This window comes from Engraulis encrasicolus, chromosome 1, assembly GCF_034702125.1.
Source record: "Engraulis encrasicolus isolate BLACKSEA-1 chromosome 1, IST_EnEncr_1.0, whole genome shotgun sequence".
NCBI lineage: Eukaryota > Metazoa > Chordata > Actinopteri > Clupeiformes > Engraulidae > Engraulis > Engraulis encrasicolus.
The window spans coordinates 26,813,888-26,825,998 of NC_085857.1; positions in this window are offsets into that span (position 1 = coordinate 26,813,888).

Sequence of the window (12,111 nt, forward strand, 5' to 3'; positions counted from 1 at the left end):
ATTTGAAGTTGGCTAAGGAACACTGCATATGATATCATTTTAAAAATCAACATGGCTTCGACTGGGATTCGAACCCCCAACCTCCATATCTGTAATTCAGCACATTTGCCATTCATACTAAATGACATACATGGCATTTTAAGTTGGCCAAGGAACACTGCATATGATATAATTTTGAAAATCAACATGCTTCAGATGGAGTTCGAACCCTCAACCTCCATATCTGTAATCCAGCAGCATGCATTCCCATTAAGCCAAGCAGCTGGCTGTCATGCACAGTCCAGCAAGACTATATCACATTGCATTGAAGAGCTGAACAATAGACTTCTAGAATGGTTGCTCGCACCTGCTCATTAAGAATAGAATCTTGAGACAGTGACAGTTGAAATGGAACCCTTCATTGACTGCACCTGTTCTGATTGACTGAATGACAGTTAGTATTGTGCTGTAAACAGGGGACAGAATCAGACCCAGTATTTTGTCTTTACAAGATCGTTGTAAAAAAACTAAAAGGAGTTGGCACGTGTCCTTTTCACAGATCGGAGTCATGCATGTGATCTCTCTAACAGTCTTTGAATGAAGTTTATAGGTTAAACGGTTCAGGCACAAATGGACCTCTTGTGGGACATGCGCTGATCTCTTGAAAAAGGCACTTTTGGGAAGACTGAAAACCTCCATAGACCCAGGCCTGTTTTTTTTTACAAACCTGCCATTTAAAAAGTATTGGGAGTTGGGAGATGAAACTTTGACAATTTGGAGACATCCCATAGAGCTCGCTAACAACGCGTCAACTAAACTTCTAGGTGAAAGTGTTGATGTTTTATGACCGAAAAAGCCTCCTACACTCTAATCTCTAGAGTGGCGGAACCTTGGTTCATGAAGGTTCCACCATTGTTTTCAATGGGGACCCAAGCTTTCACAAAATCGCCAAAAACGGGAAAACGACAAGAGACACGGACACGCTATAGCACAACAAATGATCTCCAAGCCGAGCCGGTCGTTTTAGTGTTTGAACGGTGTCTCTATCTCGAAAGGCCTAGGAGGAGATCCATTTTCTATTTTTACTGCCCTGCACAAGAGAACCAATAATAAACAGGACTTAAAGATTACTAGAATCGGGCCTTGCTCTTGAGAGAAATATCCTTTTTAAATATCCTTTTTTAACCTATTTCCTTTATATCAAAGCAGTTTAGTTGTTAGTTATTAGAGAATGCTTATAGTATGTGCATTAGTTTATAAATAGAAATCGGTGTTCATATTTGTGTGCATCATGATATTGGAAATATAATCCTATGTGGTTTCAACTAATAAACTTGTGAGTAACCATTTGTGTTTGTGACAGGCCTGGTGGAACTTTTTGTCCATGTGGAGTTTGTTTGACCCGTTTGAGCTTCTAACCTTATTTTAACCCCATTTGCTGTCTGTTTAGGAGCAGGGTCCGGCAGCAGCTTTTAACCTAATCTAAATTTCAGGGATTGCCACAAACCGGTCACACTCCTCGTTGTCTCTGACCTGAAGGATGGGTCAGGGTCTGGGAGTAGGCACCAGGAAATGTCAGTACCCCTGACTTATGGGTCTAGTCAATGAATATCAGCAGGCCTGTGTATCTGCTCTGTGTTCTCTGTTGGTTTCTCTCTTAAACAGGAAAACAATGCCCAATACCAGCCCACCCTAAGTAATGACAGGAGGACCAGGATGGACGAGAGGGAGATGGCTGGACCGGAAGACGCCGTGCACACACTTGTTGCTAGGCACATAAGAACACATAGACACTTGTTTCAACATTACATCTCTGACAAGTCACGGACCCTCTTCCCCTAGTACAGCCCTGTCCCCCTCAGTCCCACCATTTCTTAATTTGCCAGGCCAGAGTTGACCCCTGATCTTTTAGGAGTCAGGATGTCTAAGTTTAGTTGATGATATGATCCATATGTTATAGGGAATGAGATTTGTCACTTCATCCCCCTCTCCCCCTCTCCCCTCTCATTGACCTCCCCTCTGACCTCTCATCCCTCTCTGTCCCTCTATCTGTTGTCTACCCATTAGGGGTCTTACACACCAAGGCGGTAAAGCGTCGCGGAACGGCTGCGTTTTTTACCGGCGTCGGTGAAAATACATTGAAACCTATCTGTCCTTACACACCAACCGGCGGTAGTCGGGCGTCAGCGGCGCGGGAGCCGGCTCCGCGCCGCATTTGGAAAATAGAACTCGAGCGTATTTTTCACGCCGGCAACCGGCGGTGTCCCATTCAAATGAATGGCAAAGTAGCATGCTAGCTTTAGCTGTGGGGTGGGTTTTGAACAGGACTGGCCGCGCACGCCGACGCTGTCAGTGTGCAAGGCAGAGAAAAGCACGCCGGCCAAAACTAAGCAGAAAGACTGCGTCCGTCCTGCGACCGTTCCGTTCCGCCTTGGTATGTTTTGGCCCTTAGTGTCTGGCCCATGAACACACACACACACACACACACACACACACACCCATGAAATGACAAGTAAACACATAGGCACACACACACAGAGAACTCCTTTATAAGACACACTTAGGGAAAGTCAGGTCAGTTTTCCAAATCTTGGGCTGAGAGAATACTGTTATTGGTCAGGGATCAGTCAAGACTAGGAAACTCCAGAGCTTACCATTAGTTTAGTTTATTTGTTTAGGGGGAAAGCCCCTTGAGATAGGATATAGGATATCTCGTTTTCGAGGGGGTCCCCAGGACAAACAGTACAGTACAGAAACAAGAACAGAAACAAAATACAGAAACAAAAACAGAACACTGATCAGGACAAGACTTTCACACACACAGTACTTTCACACAAAGTCTCCCCACTCCCACCCCAACGTCGCCACCCTAGAAAGAATAACAATTGGTCAAAACATGGCAGTATTAAGCCTACACACTTACAAAGTATAATATTCAGTATGTAGCATACAGTACAGTAGTACTCAGCACATCAGCATTAGACATAATCAGACACCTAATCATAATAATTATTCAAAACATTGACATGTAGAGTTCTCCTGTAAGTAGGTAAAGATGGAGAATTTGAATGAGTGAAAGGAGGCTATGGATCTGATATGCCCCGGTAGACTATTTCAGTCGTAGGGCGCTCTAAATTTAAACGCCCGTCTACCAATCTCCTTTGTAATGTTTGGCACCGTGAACGTGGGGTGTTCAGTGAGCCGCAGTCTATGGCCAGGTCTATGTGAGATTAGATAGACTTTAAGATATTGGGGAAAGTCAAGGTACACACATTTAAAGATAAACTGATACCAGTGAAACTGTCTTCTGGCTTTTGGTGATAGTACGTTCAGGGAGTCATACAGTACACAGTGATGGGTCCTAAACGGACATCTAAGAACAAATCTACACAAGTTATTATAGGCTACAGTTAAAGGTTTCAGATTTGAGTCTGAGGTGTTTTGATAAACAACATCAGCATAATCTAACAATGGGAATATTAGTGATTTAACGATTCTCAACCGTGTTGGTTGAGAGAAGCAGTTTATTGATCGATACAATAAACATAGACCGTTATTAATCTTTTTAACAACAGTGATAATGTGATGCCTGTATGAGAGTTGTGAATCAAGCCACAGTCCTAAATATTTCAATTCTTCGACTTGAGCCAGTATTGAACCATCAAGGAATTTAAGAGAAACAGAAGAGCCTTGGGTACGTGATGCTGATCTGGTAGGAAACAACATGCAGTATGATTTTTTTGTATTCAGTAGTAGGTGGTTGGACTGGAACCAGTGTTGCATGGCAACAAAGTTAGACTGTAATGAGGACTGGATCTCAGAAACCAACACATTAGATGTGTATATCACAGTGTCATCAGCATATAAATGAATATTACAGTCTGAGCAGATTTGAGGAAGGTCATTTATGAATAAGGAGAATAAAAGTGGCCCCAAGGAAGAACCCTGAGGGACACCCTTCTCCATTAATACAAACTGAGACAGAGAGCCATGAAGGGAGACACGTTGACGCCTGCCATGGAGATAAGAATTGAACCAGAGAATCGCTTCCCTAGAAAGGCCTATTGCATGTAGTTTGTCTAGAAGCAGGTAATGATTAACCATATCAAAAGCCTTGGAAAGATCAATGAATATGGCACCCATCGACATACAGTATTGTTGCCTAATGCAGATGATACATCATTAGTGAATTTAGTTAGGGCAGTGGTAGTAGAGAAATTAGGTCGGAAGCCAGATTGATATGGAGACAAAATAGATGAATCATTAATATATTTGAATAATTGTTTGAATACTAACTTCTCAAACACCTTTGCTACGCTACTAATAATAGAGATGGGCCTATAATTATTGGGATCCTGGGGATCCCCTCCCTTGTGTATTGGTGTAACACGGGCAGATTTCCACACCGGTGGATAACGATAGGTTAAATAAATCGGCTAAAGGAAATGCAAGTACATGAGAGGCAACCTTCATGAACCTGACCTCCAGTCCATCAGGATCCATTCCACTGCCAACCTTTAAGTCGGAAATTGCCTGCTGGACATCTGTAGGATATATTGTCGAGAAATCAAAAGAGCTACCTTGCATTTTACATGAGCTTAGATATGAAAAATTAGAGCATTTGGTATTGGAGATGCTGGAGAAATGCTGGTTAAATGCATCAGCAATTGCAGTGGGATCACTAATAACACTGCCGTCAAATTCTTTTTTTTGTAGGCATGCTTTTAGAGGAATTATGAATTAAGGAGTTTAGATTTTTCCAGAACTTTTTGGGATTGCTAAAGTTACTAGACAGAGCATTTTTATAATAATTTGATTTAGCGTTCCTTGTTTTAGTTGTACAGCTCTGTTATGCTTCTACTACTCGTTGTCTAAACTTTGACAAATTACTACTTTTTGTACTTATACTTTTTCGGAATTAAATCATTGGATTTTTATTATACTTGAATACTGAGTTGTTTGGCTTTTTTACCTCGAATAAAGAACACGCAGGGCAGGGCAAAAAGGCCCGAAATTTCCAACACTCTGCAAGGTCCTTGCTCCGCAAGCCCGCTTAATTAATGTAAGGCTACAACCATTGTGTAGTAACAAGATTATCTCAGACAGATGTCTAAAGCCGGGCATACTCTGTGCGATATTTTCACTCGTGGGTCTTAAGCTTCTGCTCACACTGCACGATGGAATTTCACTGTTTAAAAGTTCACAACTCACGACTCACGTCCTCACACTACACGAGCCGACAGTTGGATGCGAGCGAAATGCTTCCACCGTACGACGCGACAGGCATGTTTCCCCGGTCTGCAGAGGAGTGAACATGTGCACCTGAGGTGGAGATGAGGTCGCGCTCAACAGCGAATCGCACGGCCCTATTAATTTGTGCATGTGAAGTGTCAAATCGGGTCGTAGCACTGCTTTAACTGCGATTTACGCACGAGCCACGACCAGAATTTCAAACCGTTTTGATTTTCTTGCGACCCTGCGATTGCACGATCGTGAGGCGAAATCGCTTGTCGTTACCCCATGTACACTGCACGATGCGAGACTCACGATTGAGCAAGAAATCGGCCCGACTCTCAAAAAGTCGTGCGAGTGCCAAATCGGGGCAAAATCGGGGCAAAAGTCGCACAGTGTAAGCCCAGCTTAAAAGGATGAAGTTTTGAAACATGGCCATTGTCTTTGAAGAGAGAGAGAGAGAGAGTGCCGACGCACGAGCGATCTCTCGCACCATGACCATGGACACCTCCCCACAAGTGTCGGAATGGTGACGTTAAATTGTCGGAAAGCTGATACCAAAATCTCGGAATGACGGGATGTCGCAATGGCGTCATGTCGGAATGGTGCTATGTCGGAATGACGTGTGTGGACATGGGGGTACGTGTTATAGTTAGTTCTCCTGTGTTATGCAGTCATTTACCACATTCATTTTTATTTGTGCAGCAAATCTTCTTCTACTTAAGTTGTTTGTCATGACAAATAACAGTAGTTTTCTCCCAGAATGTCACAAGTGCGCCGTTGTGCAACCCCTGAAGAGCATAAAGGTGAATAGGACTGCAATGTTGCCAGAAGTACTATTGTACCGTTACTTGTGGTGGCCAACAGTACAGCGACTGGTTGTCAGGTTTCTCAGACACAGTTGTTTGGCTTTCGTCTGCAGTGTGGGAGTTGGTGGGCATAGACCTCACTGGTCCACTCCCAAAAACAGGCGAAGGGTACCAGTACATCCTTACTGCCAGTGTTGCCAGATTGGATGAGCGTCTGCGGGTAAAAATCAGAAAAATTGGCCATTTGGCTTTTTTTCCCCCCGCTGTTTTGGGCCCACAGAAGTCAATGTAATTTGTTGAATTTGGGCGGAATTTAGCGCATTTTGGCGGTTTTTGGGAAGCTTTTGGGCGGGATTTGGTCAGACACATCTGGCAACACTGCTTACCGCCACTGACTATTATTCAAAGTGGGTGGAGGCAGCAGAATCAGCAGACGAGAACATGGAGAAGGCACAAGAACAGCAGACGGATGCTCAAAAGGCATAGAAATGTGGTGTATTCAGCAGGGCAAGAGGTTCTCCTATTCAACATGAGGAAGAAGGGGCGCAAAGGAGGGACCATGGAGCCGAATTTCTCAGGGCCTTATATGATAAAAGAAATATTTGCAGAACTAGAGCTTGATAGAGCGAATGCAGCTTTCAAAGATGATGGCACTTTGTGGGACCCTGTCACCAAACTGAAATATTCCAGTCTATCTGTCTGATCTAGAGGTCGGTGAAGTTGCTGAAGCACTTGTCACCACACATCCTTGCCTCAAAGACTGGGTATGAAGAATGAAAGACAAGCGTAAGTTGGAAGATGGGGAATTACAGAACGAGGCTACTTCGGCTGGGACATCCAAAAGTTGCTGTGAATTCTCAAACCAACAAACATGTAGGATGCAGTCCTGTCCGTAAAGCGGAGGTTAACTACTGCCCGGCTCTTCCTTCTGAAGAGACTCAAAAGAATCCAAAAGAGTGGCACTTCTGTCTGAATTGGACAAGAGAAACATTGAAAGTCACTATACTCAGTTGATGGATCAGACCTTTTCTCTGAGAAGACAAGAAGTCATCCAGGAACTACACCACTGATTACTGAATTCAAGACAAGATGGCCGGCACTCTTCACTGTTCGTGAGGTAAGTTCATTCACAACATAGTGTCTGGAGGAGGTGATTTTGCTTTTGTTCACCATGAACATCAACAATCCGTTACATTTGAGGACGGTTCAGATGGCCTTTGTCATTCAGCAAGACATTATTCGCCAAATTCTGAAACTACTTGATCCTCAGGGTGTGGACATCCGAAGAGAAGGCCGTCTTGTGGCACATGTACTCATACGATAAGTTAAAACCATACGATATTGGAATAAACGGATGCATTGACGGCTTCAGTCACTTTGGTGCTTAACTCGAATCTTTGAGGAGTCCGGATGGATTGGATCATTCCAAGGAGGGTATCCGGATTGGACGGATCACTCGGATCACTTATTTAAAATGAATAATAATAATGTATTTTTTATATGCTATGCGCCTCGCCTTTGTTGTCCCATTTATCAATTCACATCGATTAATCAAAGAGTAAGACAGTTTGATCAACAAAACTCACTTTATGAATCGTCACAGTTCCTAAACTCATGCTGCGATCCGACCCTGGGTCTCCTCACTAAACATGCGACCACGACTCGAAGAGCCTTTGACAGCAGTGAAACGGCATGTTCCTGATTTTGCAATAAATAATGTGTGTGTTTGTATTTAAGAAGACTAAAAGTCAAATATTTGGGTGCAGAAGTCTAGTTGAGCAGGGAGGATAGACAGGAGGCGAGCAGCAGATGACCACTCGCTTCAGCTGCCGAGTTGCCTTGCGACTCGCACACTCGTGGCAAAAACGAAACTTAAGCGATTGATCCGATCCGTAGGGGATTCGCTGCTACCAACAACTCAGTCAGGATTCGTCTCACCGAGTCGCCGAGGGCGCCGCTGCTGACTCGGACGAGGGGAGTGACAGCAGTGGCTTTAAAGTCTGTATGCTGTAACGCAGTGGGTGATAGTAGAGTCACTAGCCTACAGACTGAGATGTAAAAGCGTTGGCAGAGCACTGTTAACATTTAGAAATGTAGACTAGACCTCAACAGAGTCAGAAGCACACACATAGGGAGTGGGGATCCGCGACTCAATTGGCCACAACAGGCAGGACGGATCAAACAGGCTCGATGAATGACGAGGCGGGAGTTGGTTCCATTTTACTCAGTGAGTGTTCGTGACAGAATAGTCAGGTTCATTACGTTTGGATCTGAACCTTTCGCTGGATTTTTATGGGGATTTGGAAAACTATACATTTTTGAAAAGTATATTGTATAAGCAATCAGAAAAACCATGTTTCCATTTGCACAAATGTCTGCATGGCGGCCATCTTGGATTTTTCAAAATGGCTTCCGAAAAACCATAATTTTGCAATATCTCAGCTTCTGAATGAGCTAAAACATTGATTCAAACTGCTAAACCTACATTTTCAGGGTCACTGAATCTACTGGTGGTAGTTTTAATGTTCTCAGACAGTTTGTTACCATGCTAATTTATTTGAACTGGTGATTTACCGTATAGTATCTACAAGTAGATGCATGTCTGTCAAGCCCACCATACAAAACATCCCAGCTAGAATGTGCAGAACAGTTTACGTGTCCAGCATTGTGCTGTATATATCCAGGCTTGCTTGTGCAAAGCTCATACCAGCTACATTGTATCCAGTAAACAGGAGCAGTGCCATGTAGTGAAAATAATGAATGTCAACAGGCGTTAAATTTTTGCCTTTTGCCTTCCTTCAGCATGCATGTATTTTCTGTATGATGATCCTGGAATCTGACTGCAAGACACAGTTACAAATCAAGTAATACATTGTTGTTATTAATATTGTTAATGCACATACTGTCATTAACTGGTGTTGGTGATGGTGGTGGAGTGCAATGGTGAGGGTTCTGTTTGCTGTTTGTTCTGGTTACAATCATGGGTGAAGAGCATCGAGGTGAACAAGAGGCATTATCAAGCATTATGAGCTCATTAACTGGAAGCTGTGTGTTTTATGCCAGTCTGACGATGCCAAAAGGTGGTTCTGGTCCAGAATCCAAGATTAGATGCCGATGGACATGTACTGGAAGTAGTTCAAGAGGGGGCCAGTCTGAGTGATGGGGGCTATGTTAAAATCAAAAGACGACTGCAGAACTGCACTAGACAGGCCACAACCTCCCAGTGATGCAGCACCTTCTGCACTGCTTCCAGGCAGGCCAAGAGAAATGTAAATATTGTTTCTGATCTAAAAAAAATCGGGAACTCCACTCACTTGGTCGGACAACAGTCAACCAGTAGCAAACCTAAGGAGGCAGATCAACCATGCCGTTTGGGAAATGTTAATTGTTAATAGTCTCGAAAAATGACTGAAAAATGACTGACCCAGGCACCTCAGCATCTGATTCTTCTCCACTATCCACAAGATTTCGTACGAGTCCACTCGATAAGAAACCATGCTTCTTCTACCAAAAGGACGATAGTGAACTGCTTTATCAGGTCAAAACTGCAAATGGCAGTAAAACTTTAAAGGCTGCTGTAAAGTCCCAGAATCCCACCCTGAAAACAAGAATGACCACCAGCATCTCAGCAGATGATGCACATTCAATTGCTGTCCAATATCACAAAGATTGCATTCAGTAGAAAGTGGCTGAAAAAGAGAATCCTCACAGTCTTGCCATAACTGAAATCTGTCTGTTCTAAATGACCTAAAGAAGTCAAAAGTCTCTACTATCCAGAAGCATGTGAAGAAGACATGGTTCATGCTGCAATGACAACTGATGAATATGATAACATGAAAGCAATTTACAAAGCAGCACAGGTGACAAGGACAAACATTGCAACCTTCACCAAGACAGGCCAGGGAACAGATGCCATACAAGTATCCAGCAACATCAATGATGTCCCAGCTGAATTGTACAGACTAGCAAGGGTGTGTCTCTCTTTCGGCCACTTTCTACTGAATGCAAGTTCATGATTCTCCAAGGCTTCTGAATCAAGCATGTTGACATACATTTTTTTCAATGATATCCATGCTTTGTTTTGTGTTTCCACATCAATACGGTTGATCAGCTCAAGCAGACATACAGGCCTGAGTCTCGCCGTACATGACACATGTTTTGTCCCACAATCTTTGTGATATCATACATCAATTGCATGTGCATCATCTGCTGAGATGCGGGTGTTCAGTCTAGTTTTGAGTGTGAGATTCTGGGACTGTTCCAAAGCAGCCTTTGGAGATTTTCCGGCATTTGCAGTTCTGACCAGAAAAAGTAGTTCTCCATCGGGTCATCCATTTCTGTTCATCTTCTTGCCACGCTTCTTGGCTGTGCACCGTCCTGTAGAAATGATGTGCATGTTGGTTGCTTGCATGCTGTATTTGAACCTTGTTGGTTGCACCTGAGTGACAGGAGAGATGCTAGACTGCTTTCTGTGTCCCTGGTGTCTCAGCTGTGCAGTTCTGCAGTCGTCTTTGGATTTAACATGGTCCCAATCACTCAGACTGACCCTCTCTTGAACTACTTCTCGTACATGTCCATTAGTGTCTAATCTTGGATTCTGGACCAGAACCACCGTCTTGGCATCATCAGACTGGCATAGAATACACAGCTTCCAGTTAAGGAGCTCATGGGCTTGACATGTCTCTTGTTCACCTCAATGTTCTTCACCCATGAATATAACCAGAACAAACAGCAAACAGAACCCTCACTGTTACACTAAAGCACACTCACCAACACCAGTTAATGACATGCTCGTATGTGCATTAATAATATTAATAATATTAATAACACCAATTGATTTATCACTCTGTCTTGCAGTCAGTTTCCAGTATTATCATACAGAAAATGCATGCATGCTGAAGGATTCCCCCAAATGAAAAAATTGAACACCTGCTGACACTCAAAACATTCACTATGTGGCGCTGCTCCTGTATACTGGATACAATGTAGCTGTGAGATTTGCACAGGCAAGCCTGTAAATGTACAGCAAAATGGTGGACATGTAAACTGTACCAGTTTTGCACATTCAAGCAGGGATGTTTTAAATGGTGGGCCATCTACTCATAAATACTATAAATCAATAGTTCAAATAAATTGGTGTGGTAACAAAATGTCTGACAACAATAAAACTAACACCATTAGATTCAGTGACCCTGAAAATGTTGGTTAAGCAGTTAAAATCAATGTTCTAACTTATTCAGAAGCTGAGAAATGACAAAATATAGGTTTTTCGGACGCCATTTTGAAAAATCCAAGATGGCCGCCACCTGTGCAAATGGAAACATTGTTTTTCTGATTGCTTATACTATCTACTTTTCAAAAATTTATAGTTTTCCAAATCCCCATAAAAATCCAGCAAAAATACATAATGAACTTGACTAGAACAGCGAACTGAGATATTAGAGAATGGCTGTTGTAGTCAACTAAAGAGGATATATTCCGGTTTCACAATTTCTCGCGCTGTAACTGCCATTTTGTTGACATATTAATGAAATGCCGTCTGACCCGCCTTTGGTGGATCAATGCATGACAGCCATCCGGTCTGTCCGGAGGAGGTCTTTATCCGGTCGTCCAAACGGATCATCCGGGTTTTAATCAGCGCTAGTGGTTATGGATGGAAGCCTACACAACAAACGGATCATCTGGGTTTTAATCAGCGCTAGTGTTATGGATGGAAGCCTACACAACAAACAGTGACCCAAAGGTTGTGGCTGGTTACTACATTCAGATGGCTGTCCAGAGTGAATGCGTCCTGACAAGGGGACAGAAAATGGACACGTAGCCCACATTAGGGCTGCACAATTAATCTAATATTGTGATATAATCGTGAAATCGAAGCCATAATTTCAATTGTGATTTAATCGTGGCATTAGTGACCTACCTTTGAGAGCGTCCTTGAAGCCAGAAACATACTGACAGGCTGGTAGAGCGTCCTTGAAGCCAGAACTGCCAGGCTGGTGTTTCTGGCCAGAAATCTGTCCACCTAAGTTTCATGCGATTGCCTTTACATAATAATTACAACATCATGTATATAATTCAGTCTTGGTTATAT